Source organism: Macaca nemestrina, chromosome 4 (genome assembly GCF_043159975.1).
Source record: "Macaca nemestrina isolate mMacNem1 chromosome 4, mMacNem.hap1, whole genome shotgun sequence".
In the NCBI taxonomy this organism is placed as follows: domain Eukaryota; kingdom Metazoa; phylum Chordata; class Mammalia; order Primates; family Cercopithecidae; genus Macaca; species Macaca nemestrina.
In genome coordinates, this window is record NC_092128.1 from 142,989,973 (window position 1) to 142,998,798 (window position 8,826).

The window sequence follows — 8,826 nt, forward strand, 5'->3', positions numbered from 1 at the left end:
ACACATCACCATACCTAGCTACATTTATTTCATTTTATTAAATTTTGAAAAATATTTTTATAGAGAGGAGGTCTTGCTATGTTGCCCAGGCTGGTCTCAAATTCCTGCCCTTAAAAGATACTCCCATCTCTGCCTCCCAAACAACTGTGACTACAGGCATGAGCCACCGCAATGAGCCTGAAGAGATTTCTTTAATCTAGCATCCCATACTTGATAGGATTGAGAAAGGCACTAGTGTTTTTTAAAATTACTTAATAATTCAGTAAGAATCTATCTCAACCTTGACCTCTGCCTTCTCTCACATCCAGTCCGTCGGGAAATCCTGTTGTGTCTTCAACATGTATTGAAGATCTCCACCCAGCAAGCCCCTGGCCTCCTCCCCTGCTTCTGTCCTCTGACCATCTCTCACCACCACTATGACCCTGGTCAGGACCACTATCATCTCCCGCCTGGATGTTGCCGCAGCTTGGCCCCCATGCTTCTACCCAAATCTTCCCACAGTCTTTCTCAACTCAGCAGCCGGAGAAAGCTTTTAAATCGGGAGAGAGATCATGTCGCCTCTCTGCTCAGAACCCTCCCACAGTTCCCATCTCAGTCAGAGTAAAAGCCAAAGCCCCAGCAATAACCTCCCAGGGCTTACACGATCTGTGCTGATCCCAGCCCAGCAACTCCCTGGCCTCCTGCCCTAATTCTCTCCCTCTCTCCTTCTGCTCCACTGACCTCCTTCCAGAGCCTCAGACACACCTCAGACACTTTATTCCGTTGTTTCTGCCTACAATCCTCTTCCCTCAGCACCTCGGCCAGCTCCTTCCCCTCCTTCAAGTCTTGGCTTAATTTTCACTTAGGAGGCCATCCCTGACCATTCTATTTAACATTGCCATCTGTCCCCATGCCCACCATGCTCATTTATTCTTTCTTTTCTTTTCTTTTCTTTTTTTTTCTTTTTTTTTTTTTTTGTGGAGACAAGATCTTACTCTGCCACCAAGGCTGGAGTGCAGTGGTACAATCATAGCTCACTGCCACCTCCAATTCCCAGGCTCAAGCAATCCTCCCACCTCAGCCTCCCTAGTAGCTGGGACTACAGGGGCATGTCGTCATGCCTGCCTGATTTCTTTTATTATTTTATTTTCTTTGAAGATGGAGTTTCACTCTTCTTGACCAGACTGGAGTGCAGTGGTGCAATCCTGACTCACTACAACTTCCACCTCCCAGTTTCAAGGATATCTCCTGCCTCAGCCTTCCTAGTAGCTGGGATTACAGGCGCGTGCCACCATACCTGGCTAATTTTTGTATTTTCAGTAGATATGGGGTTTTGCCATGTTGGCCAGGCTGGTCTCAAACTCCTGACAGGTGATCTGCCTGCCTCAGCCTCCCAAAGTGCTGAAATTACAGATGCGAGCCACTGCGCCCAGCCATTTTTTTTTTTTTTTTTTTTTTTGAGACGGAGTCTCACGCTGTTGCCCAGGCTGGAGTGCAGTGGTGCGATCTCGGCTCACTGCAAGCTCCGCCTCCTGGGTTCACGCCATTCTCCTGCCTCAGCCTCCTGAGTAGCTAGGACTACAGGCGCCCGCCACCACGCCCGGCTAATTTTTTGTATTTTTTTTTTTTAGTAGAGACGGGGTTTCACTGTGGTCTCGATCTCCTGACCTTGTGATCCGCCCGCCTCGGCCTCCCAAAGTGCTGGGATTACAGGCTTGAGCCACCGCGCCCGGCCTGCGCCCAGCCATTTTTAAAATTTTTTTATAGAGACAGGGTCTCACTATGTTGCCCAGGCTGGTCTTGAACTCCTGGCTTCAAGTGATTCTCCTGCCTGGATTCCTAAAGTGCTGAGATTACAGGCATGAGCCACCATGCCTGGCTTCATGTTCATTTCTTCTTGTGGCTGCAACAAACTTTCCTACATTTAGTGGCTAAAAACACCACAAATCAACCATCTTACAATTCTGGGGGCCAGAAGCCCAAACTAGGTTTATTAAGGCTAAAGTCAAGGTGTTCAGCAGGGCTGCATTCCTTCTGGATGCTCTACCATGTTCTCTTGGCTTTTCCAGCTTCTAGAAGCCACCCCCATTTCTTGGATCATGGCCCCTGACTCCATCTTCAAAGCCAGAAGTGAAGCATCTTCAAATCTCCCTCTCTGACCTCAGCTTCCATAACCACCTCTCCTGTTCCAATTCTGACTCTCCTACCCTCTTTCTTTTATAAAGATCCTTGTGATTCACCTGAGGTCAGGAGTTCAAGACCAGCCTGACCAACAGAGAGAAACTCCATCTCTACTAAAAACACAAAAATTAGCCGGGCGTAGTGGCGCATGCCTGTATTCCCAGCTACTCTGGAGGCTGAGGCAGGAGAATTACTTGAACCCAGGAGGCGGAGGCTGCGGTAAGCCAAGATCGCACCATTGCACTCCAGCCTGGGCAACAAGAGCGAAACTCCGTCTCAAAAAAAAAAAAAAAAAAATCCTTGTAATTGCTGGGCATAGTGGCTTCCACACATAATTCCAACACTTGGGGAGGTCAAAGCAGGAGGAAAACTTGAGGCCTAGAGTTTGAAACTAGCCTGGACAACATAGTGAGACCCCCACCTCTACAAAAAAATAAAAATAAATATCAGCCAGACATGGTGGTATGTGCCTGTACTCCCAGCTACTTGAGAGGCTGACGTGAGATGATCACTTTAGCCCAGGAGTTTCAGATCAGCCTGGGCGACATAACTAAATTTCATCTCTACAAAAATGAGCTGGGCATGGGTGACATGCATGTGTAGTCCCAGCTACTTGGGAGACTGAGGTGGGAGGATCGCTTGAGCTTAGGAGGTCAAAGCTATAGTGAGCTATGATCATATCACTGCACTCCAGGCTGGATGACACGGGCAGATTTTGTCTCAAGAAAAGAAAAGAAAAATATATTTGGTCTCTGTCCCTGGTTCCTGGTACAGAGCTTCTAAAGCTTTTATAAAGACCTCAGTGATAGAGGTGATAGGAGCATCTTTTGTTGTAATATTTGGTCTTGGTCCCAGGTTTCTAACACAAGAGCCTCTAAGAACTCTGGGATCTCCAGCATGATAAGAATGCATTTGGGGATGTTGTCGAGATGAATGGGTGGCTGCAAGCTCCTAGATTTCTTCAGGAGGAGGGCTGACTGCCAGAGGAAGCAACCAGATGATTAGAGGCTTGGAACTTTCAGCCTCACCCGCTTAACTCCAGGAGGCAAGTGGGGCTGGAGATCGACTTAATCACCAATGGCCAAGGATTTTATCAATCATGCTTGCATAATAAAGCCTCCATAAAACACCCTAAACAACAGGACTGCAGAGCTTCCGGGTTACTGAACACAGGAGATGCTGGGAGTGTAGCATGTTCAACACTGCATGTGAGCTCTGTGCCCCCTCCCCACTTACCTTGCCCTGGGCAACCTTTTTTTTTTTTTTTTTTTTTTTTTTGAGAATGGGTCTGGCTCTTTTATCCAGGCTAGAGTGCGGTGGCACAGGTTAGAGTGCAGTAGCACAATCTTAGCTCACTGCAACCTAAGCTTCCCCAGTCCCCAGATCAAAACATCCTCCCACCTCAGCTTCCCTAGTAACTGGAACTACAGGTGCACACCACTGTGCACTCGGTTATTTATTTATTTATTTATTTATTGAGACGGAGTCTAGTTCTTAGTAACTGGAACCGAGGAAAGAGAGACCCTCTCATATTGTTTTATACTCAGTACCTGTTTTAAGAAAAAACAAGGAAGTAAAACCAAAGACAGGCAGCCCCGTGCCAGGCCCGAAACCAGGCCTGGGCCTGCCTGGCCTAAACCCAGTAGTTAAAAATCAACTCATAACTTAGAAACCGATGTTATTCATAGATTCCAGACATTGTATAGAAAAACATTGTGAAACTCCCTGCCCTGTTCTGTTTCTCTCTGACCACCGGTGCATGCAGCCCCTGTCACGTACCCCCTGCTTGCTCAAATCAGTCACGACCCTTTCATGTGAAATCTTTAGTGCTGTGAGCCTTAAAAGGGACAGAAATTGTGCACTCAGGGAGCTCGGATTTTAAGGCAGTAGCTTGCCGATGCTCCCAGCTGAATAAAGCCCTTCCTTCTACAACTCGGTGTCTGAGAGGTTTTGTCTGCGGCTCGTCCTGCTACAGAACTACAGGTGCACACCACCGCACTCGGTTATTTATTTATTGAGACAGAGTCTAGTTCTGTCACCCAGGCTAAAGTGCAGTGATGTGATCTCAGCTCACTGCAACCTCCACCCCCAGGTTCAAGCGATTCTCCTGCCTCAACCTCCTGAGTAGCTGGAATTACAGGTGCGCACCACCACGCCTGGCTAATTTTTGCATTTTTAGTAGACGGGGTTTCACCATGTTGGTCAGACTGGTCTCGAACTCCTGACCTCGTGATTCGTCCACCTTGGCCTCTCAAAGTGCTGGGATTGCAAGGCTTAAGCCACTGTGCTCAGCTTTTTAAAAATTTTTTACAGAGACAGGGTTTCACCATGTTGCCCAGGCTGGTCTCAAACCCCTGAGTTTAAGCAATCCTCCCACCTCAGCCTCCCAAGTGTTGGGATTACAGCGTGAGCCACTGCATCTGGCATGTACATCTCTTTCATTGGCTTTCTTTCTGCGATGCATCCTTTACAATGAACCAGTAATAGGAAATGAACTGGCCCGATGTGGTGGCTCACATCTGTAATCCCAGCACTTCAAAGAGGCTGAGGTGGGAGGATTGCTTGGGCCCAGGAATTTGTGGCCAACCTGTGCAACATAACAAGACCCCAACTCTACAAAAAATAAATTAGCCAGATATAGTGGTGCAGACGTGTAGTCTCAGCTACTAGGGAGGCTGAGGTGGGAGGACCACTTGAGCCCAGGCAGTCGAGGCTGCAGTGAGCTATGACTGCACCACTGCACAACAGCCTGGGCAACAAAATGAGACCCTGTCTCTCAGAAAAAAAGAAAATAAACTGTTTTTGTGAGTTCTGTAAGCTGTTCTAGCAAATGATTAAACCCAAGAAGGTGGTCATGGGAACCCCTGATTTGTGACAGGTTGGTCAAAAGTACAGGTGACAACCTAGGACTTGCCATTGGCATCTGAAATGAGGGTGGTCTCGTGGGACTGAGCCCCTCATCTGGGGGGTCTGTGCCAACTCCAGGTAGTGTCAGAATAAAATTGTGGGATACCCAGTTAATATCCAGAGCATTGGAGAGTTTGGTGTAGAAACTCCACACACACATTCAGTCAGAAGTGTGTGAGGAGAGACAAACACAGGCTTTTCTTTCACCTGTCTACCTGCTTAACTGCATAGGAGAGGCAACACGTGGTGCTCATGAACAAAGCAAGCATTAAAGTCAGACCAGACCCGACATTTGACTCAGTCTTAATATCCAGGCGAGCTTGGGCAAATCACTCATTATCCCTAAGTCTTCATCACTTCATTCATAAAATGGGGATAACTGTGGCACCTGCCTGTGATTTTATGAGAACTAATGGAATACTATGCTTGGTGTTAGTGTGATCATTATACCTATTCCAAACTATCTGACAAGGACAGTGATGCATGATAACATCAACAGATTAGAAATTGTAATGAGTTCTCTCAGGCAAAATTCCATACAAGCAAATTACTGTCTCTCCAAAGCATTCCCACCACACTTAATTCATCATTCCCTGAACAAAATGTGCCATCTTCATTGTCCAGGTCTTTACAGTGCTGGTTTCCCTGCCTGGGCAGCTCCCTCCATCCCATCCCAGCCCATTCCCCATCCCTCCACCTCCCCCTTCCCTCCCCACTCTCATACAACTCTTCCTCATTTTTCAGGACCCGGCTTCAATGTCACCTTAACTGGAAGCTTCTCTCACCCTCCGGAAGAGCTTCCCATTGCATTTGATGCATGTACTGTTATTTGACCATTTTTGAGTCATAGGCCAAGTCTTTTTGTACCTGAATAACATGCTGCCCAGTCAGTCTCTCTTCCTGGACTCTGAAGTCTTTCATGGTAGATCCAGCTGGAAATGACAAAAAGACATTCTTTGAAAAAAAAAGGGGGATGATATAAACAGACACAAGTTCTTAAACGTTTTAAATGGTATGTGAAAAGCAAACAAAAATCAAAGGCTTATGGGAAACAGGAAGGAAAGAATTACTGGGAACTTCATCAAGGGTTAATATTTTGTTTGGTTTTTTGTTTTGTTTTTTTTTTTGAGACGCAGTCTCGCTCTGTCGCCAGGCTGGAGTGCAGTGGCGCGATCTCGGCTCACTGCAAGCTCCGAATTTCCCAGGTTCACGCCATTCTCCTGCCTCAGCCTCCCGAGTAGCTGGGAGTACAGGCACCCGCCACCACGCCTGGTTAATTTTTTGTACTTTTAGTACAGACGGGGTTTCATCGTGTTACCCAGGATGGTCTCAATCTCCTGACCTTGTGATCTGCCTGCCTCAGCCTCCCAAAGTGCTGGGATTGCAGGCATGAGCCACCGTGCCTGGTCTAATTCACTTAAATTATTTTATTTTATTTATTTTATTTATTTTATTTTTTGAGACAGAGTCTCATTCTGTTACCTAGGCTGGAGTGCAGTGGTGCAATCAGGGCTCACTGCAGCCTCGACCTCCTGGGTTCAAGTAATCTCACCTAATTTTTATTTGGTTTAAGAAACTCAGTCTTGGTTGAGCATGGTGGCTTATGCCTATAATCTCAACACTTTGGGAGGCTGAGAGGGGTGGATTACTTGAGGCCAGCAGTTTGAGATCAGCCTGGGTAACATATTAAGACCCTGTCTCCACACAAAAAATAGTGAATTTGTGAAAGGCAATTTTTTCCACAGACTGGGGATGGAGGGAATGATTTCAGGATGATTGAACTGCATTACCTATATTGTGCACTTTATTTCTATTATTATTGCATTGTAATATACAATGAAATAATTCTACAACTCATGATAATGTACAATCAGTGGGATCTCTGAACTTATTTTCCTGCAACTAGAAGGTCCCTCTGGAGCGATGGGAGAAACAGGCACTAGATTCTCATAAGGAGCACGCAACCTAGATCCCTCACATGCACAGTTCACAACAGGGTTCATGCTCCTATGAGAATCTAATGCTGCCGCTGATCTGACAGGCCATGGTGCTCAGATGGTCATGTGAGCGATGGGAGGGGCTGTAAATACAGATGAAGTTTCCCCTCACTCGCCTGCTGCTCACCTCCGGCTCTGTGGCCCTGTGGTTGGAGACCCTGCTCGACTGCATTCAAAAGTACCCATCCCATCCCATTCTTCAGACTCACCTATACTGCCGCAGTCGTCAAGTATAGCACCCCTTAGCTTGCATGGCATATGCCTCGGCTGGCATTTCATCACAATCAACAGTAAGTGGTAGCTTGAGTCATTATGAGATCACTTCCTAGAAATCACCAGCATCCCATGTCCCACTGGCAAGGAGCTCAGCACCACTCCTTGGATAACCAAACCTATGCCCAAATCCCATCTGTGTGAGTCTCTCTCCTGGTATCCTTCCAGGCAACAATTCTGTATTTCTAGGAGTCGAATCAGGAGATGTAAACCACTCAGAGGTTTAAACTGAAATGGGCACAGTGGCTCACACCTGTAATCCCAGCACTTTGGGAGGCCAAGGCGGGTGATCGCTTTGAGCTCAGGAGTTTGAGACCAGCCTGGAAAACATGGCGAAACACCGTCTAAACAAAAAAACACAAAAATTAGCCAGGTGTGGTGGCACATACCTGTAATCCTAGTTACTCGGGAGGCTGAGGAAGGAGAATTGCTTGAGCCCGGAAAATTCGGAGGTAGCAGTGAGCAGAGATCGTGCCACTGCACTTTAGCCCGGGTGATCGAGTGCGACCCAGTACCAAAAAAAAAGTAAAAAAAAATACGTACATTGAATATAAAAAGTATTAATTATAACAGAGGATCGGCGTAATGAGTGACACACTAGCACAAACTAAAGACAACGCTAGAGAATACAAAACTAGCAGAGGCCAGGCATGGTGGCTCATGCCTGTAATCCCAGCAGTTTGGGAAGCCTAGGCAGGAGGATCGCTTGAGGACAGGAGTTGGAGACCAGCCTGGGCAACGTAGTGAGACCCTGTGTCTACTAAACAAAAGAAAAAAATCAGCCAGGTGTGGTGTTGGTGCACACCTGTAGTTCCAGCTACTTTGGAGTCTGGCATGGGAAGATCCCTTGAACCTGAAAATTCTAGGCTGCAGTGAGTATGGGTGGATTTTGGTGTACACAGAAACGGGGGAGCTGGAACTAATCCCCCCCATATACCAAGGGACAAATTATATCTGTTTTTACAATTATACTGTAGGATACATTATGTTCGACAATGGTAATTTTTAATGCCAGTTTTTAATTGAGTGGAATTAACATAAAAATAATAAAAGTAGCAGCTAATATTTACTGAGCTGTTACTAGGTGCCTATAAATACCACAGATTTTTAAATTCCCCATAACTCTTCCTTATTCCATGTAACCACCCTATCTTAAATTACTCATGCTTGCTTCGGTAGCACATATACTAAAGTTGGAACAATAGAGAGATTGGCATGGCCTCTGTGCAAGAAAGACATGCAAATTTGTGAAGCATTCCTTTTTTTAAAAAAAAAAGAGAAACAAAATTACACCCGGATTTTCACTGTGTGCATATGACCTTTTGTTTATGTTGAATTATATCCAAAGATGGTATTTCCAAAAGTGAGATTACTGTGAGTCACAGGGCATGAGCATTCTTATTACACTTGATGTAAATTGTTGAGCTTTCAGGCATGGTGGCTGTCTGCTTATAATTCCAGCACTTTGGGAGGCTGAGGTGGGAGGATT

The 8,826-nt window shown here is 46.2% G+C and overlaps 1 non-coding gene across 1 annotated transcript; it reads left to right on the plus strand.

Moving 5' to 3' along the window:
- Positions 1-8,500: 8,500 nt before the first annotated feature.
- On the plus strand, positions 8,501-8,604 carry LOC112423964 (U6 spliceosomal RNA). Its single transcript, XR_003014575.1, has one exon. It is a non-coding gene; the product is annotated as a U6 spliceosomal RNA (small nuclear RNA).
- The last annotated feature ends 222 nt before the right edge of the window (positions 8,605-8,826 follow it).